Here is a 3,643-nt window from a genome sequence, read left to right on the forward strand (position 1 = left end):
TTTCACCACAAAAGACAATGTAATGTCTCTTATGGTAATATTCAGTGAAGTTTAACTAGGTTGACTCCAGGTTAATATATGAACATAAACTCTTTAATTGACACTCCTCCTTTATTTTTTATTGGAATGACAAGAAACATATGGAAAAGAAAATAATGTCAGCATTACAAATCAAGCAAAGAATGGTATCATCTTCCACAAACAAATGTGTTATTGAAGGCCAAAATGAGAAAGACAATGAATTTTATTGCCAGGATCATTATGGGACTTAAAAGACGATATATAACAGAAACTCACACATTTCTTCTAACTTCTAAATCTCAACATTTGGATGCAAGGGCCTACAAGGGAAGATGGAGACCAACATTGCAAAGTGGAAAAAGCCACTGGGCAGAGGCCTATGTGCTTTCAACAGCTTGTTGCTGTGTTCAGTGCAAGTTTACAACTGACGTGGAGGATGCACTTGATCATGTCCGAGGTTTCCAATGATGGTAGATGTGTGGTTTGAAAAACAGACCTTCCACAAACTAATTTGATTTCAAAAAGTCTACAAAGTAACTCTTCCTTTTGGGAACTTATTTACTGCTGATCCTCAGGCTTCAATCATAGCTCCTTCTCTGTCCTCCTCCTCCTAACAATCTAATCCTGTAATGTAGCTCTCCAATACTAAATTCAAAACTTCACTATGAAAGTTTTGTCTATGTGTTCCTGTAGCTTATTTATATATGGCTTAAAACTTCAACAAGGTATCACCTATGTTTAATTCTTGGATAGCTAGTAGATGCAATGTATGTGCGTGTGTGTGTGTGTGTGTGTGTGTGTGTGTGTGTGTGTGTGTGTGTGTGTACATCTCTCTGTTGCTGTTGCCCAGGCTAAAATGCAATGGAATAATCATGGCTCATTGCAGCCTCAACATCCAGGGCTCAAGCAATCCTTATGCCTTAGCCTCCTGAGGAGCCGGGACTACGAGTGCACTATATCACTTGGTCATTTTTGTTTTTGCTTTTCAATTTTTTGTAGAGACAAATTCTGATCTTTCTATCTTTCCCATGCTGGTCTTGAACTCTTGAGCTCAAGTGATCCTCCCAATTCAGCTTCCCAAAGCACTGAGATTAGAGCATGAGCAACTATGCTTGGACTGATGCATGTTCTTCTAAAATTGTGTTTATTGCTTTGAAAATGTTAAGATACAAAGGAATGTTACAATAAAATCCTTCCATCCTATTTGTAGACATGAACACATCACATTTTCAGTTTTTACCTTGTTTTGATACTATAATACAAAACTGATTTGACATAGAAATGCATAAAATTTACAAAGTACTTGATTCTGTATAGTCAAACTTTTCATTTATCAATGAAGATGTTTAGTCTTGTTAAAGTACATGTTCATTTTATAAATTTTCTTTGATTTTATAAATTTGAGAGGTACAAGTACAGTTTTGTTACAGGAATGTATTAAGTTGTGATGAAGCCTGGACTTTAAATGTGAACATCACACAAATCATGTACATTTTACTCATTAATTTCTCATTCCTTATCCCCACCCATCGTCCCACCTTTCTGAGTCTCCAATGTCTATTATTCCACACTGTGTACACATTATTTAGCTACCACTTATAAGTGAGAATATGAAATACTTGACTTTTTATATCTGAGTGGTTTCACTTAAGGTAACAGCCTTCAGTTCCATCCACATTGTTGCAAAAGACATGATTTCATTCTTTTTAATGACTAAATAGTACTCCATTGTGTATATAGTCCACATTTTAATTATCCAATCATCCATTTTGGGACACTTAGTTGATTCCTTATCTTCACTATTATAAATAATGCTTCAATAAATATACAAGAGCAGGTATCTTTTTGATATAAGAATTTCTTTTCCTTTTGTAGATACACAATAGGGGTATTTCTGGATCCAATGGTAATCCTATTTGTAGTTCTTTGAGATACTTCCATACCGCTTTTTTCCATAGAGGTTGCACTAATTTACGTTACCACCAATCATGTGTATCTCCTTTCCTCTGCATCCTCTCCATTATGTTATTTTTTGTCTCAGTAATAACCATTTGGACAGGTGTAAGATGATATCTCATTGAAGTTTTAATTTACATTTGCTGATGGTTAGTGATGTTGGTATTGAGTTCTATGCTTGTTGGCTTTTGTATGTCTTTGAAAAATACCTATTCAGAGAGCCCCTGGGCCGCAGCGGGAGCGCAGCGTAGAGTCTCGGGAGCCCAGGCCCGCAGCCATGGCAGTGGGAGGCGAAATGAAATGTGTGAAGCTCCTGCCCTACGTTTTTCTGCTGGCCTTCTGCGCCTGTGCTGTGGGACTGATCGCTGTGGGGGTAGGGACCCAGCTTGTCCTGAATCAGACCATGAGCCATGGGGCAACCCGTGGCTTCCTGTTGCCTGTGGTCATCATGGCAGTGGGTGCCTTTCTCTTCCTGGTGGCCTTTGTGGGCTGTTATGGGACTGCAGGGAGAACTACTGTCTTATGAGCACATTTGCCATCTTTCTGTCTCATCATGCTAGTGGAGTTGGCTGCAGCCCTTGCGGGCTACGTGTTTAGAGATACGGTGAAGTCAGAGTTTAATGAGGACATCCGGCAGCAGATGCAGAATTACCCGAGAAACAACCAAACAGCTCTGATCCTGGATAGGCTGCAGGAGGATTTTAAGTGCTGTGCGGTTGCAAACTACACAGACTGGGAGAGCATCCCTGCCATGACCACGAACCGAGTTCCTGACTCCTGTTGCATCAAGGTCACTGAGGACTGTGGGGTAATTTGAAAGAGAAGGATATCGATAAGGAGGGCTGTGTGGATAAGATAGGAGACTGGCTGAGGAAGAACGTGCTGGTGGTGGCCGTCGTAGCCCTGGACATAGCTTTTGTCGAGGTTGTGGGGATTATTTTTGCCTGCTGCCTCGGGAAGATCATCAGAAGTGGCTACATCAGAAGTGGCTATGAGGTGATGTAGGGTCTGTTTTCTTCAAGACCCTCATCTGGGGGAGGGGAGTGGTATCCTCCAGCTTTTTCAATTAAACAGATTATTTTTTCAGATGCCCCCACCACCACCAAAAAGAAAAATACCTATTCATGCCCTTTACCTACTTTGTAATGGGGCCATTTGTTCTTTTGTAATTGTTGTAAAGTCATTTGAGTTCTTTGTAAATTCTGGATATTAGTCCCCTGTCCAATATATAGTTTGCAAATATTTTCTCTCATTCCGTAGGTTATCTGTTCATTCTGTTAATTATTTCTTTTGTTGTGCAGAAAAGTTTTTTAGTTTAAATAAATATTATTTGTCTTATTGTTTTTGTTGCTTGTGCTTTTGGGGTCTTAGTCATGAATTCTTTGTCAAGCCCAATGTCTAGAAAAACTTTCCTTCGGTATTCAAAATACTTCCATAAAATTTTTGTGTTAGCCGGGCTCGGTGGCTCAGCCTGTAATCCCGTGCCTTTGGGAGGCTGAGGTGAGTGGATTGCCTGAGCCCGCGGGTTCGAGACCCGCCTGGGCAGCGAGACCTCATCTCTACAATCAATCAAAAACTAGCCGGGCATGGTAGCACGCGCCTGTAATTCCAGCTACTCGGAAGGCTGAGGCGGAAGGATCGCTGAAGCCCAGCAGGTCGAGGCTGC

General features: G+C 40.6%; 1 pseudogene; it reads left to right on the top strand.

Annotated features, from left to right (window-relative positions):
* The first annotated feature begins 2,245 nt into the window (after positions 1-2,245).
* Positions 2,246-2,982, top strand: LOC103273919 (annotated as a pseudogene).
* Positions 2,983-3,643: the final 661 nt, after the last annotated feature.

Source organism: Carlito syrichta, unplaced genomic scaffold (assembly GCF_000164805.1).
Source record: "Carlito syrichta isolate Samal-C Ts95f unplaced genomic scaffold, Tarsius_syrichta-2.0.1 Scaffold314304, whole genome shotgun sequence".
In the NCBI taxonomy this organism is placed as follows: Eukaryota; Metazoa; Chordata; class Mammalia; order Primates; family Tarsiidae; genus Carlito; species Carlito syrichta.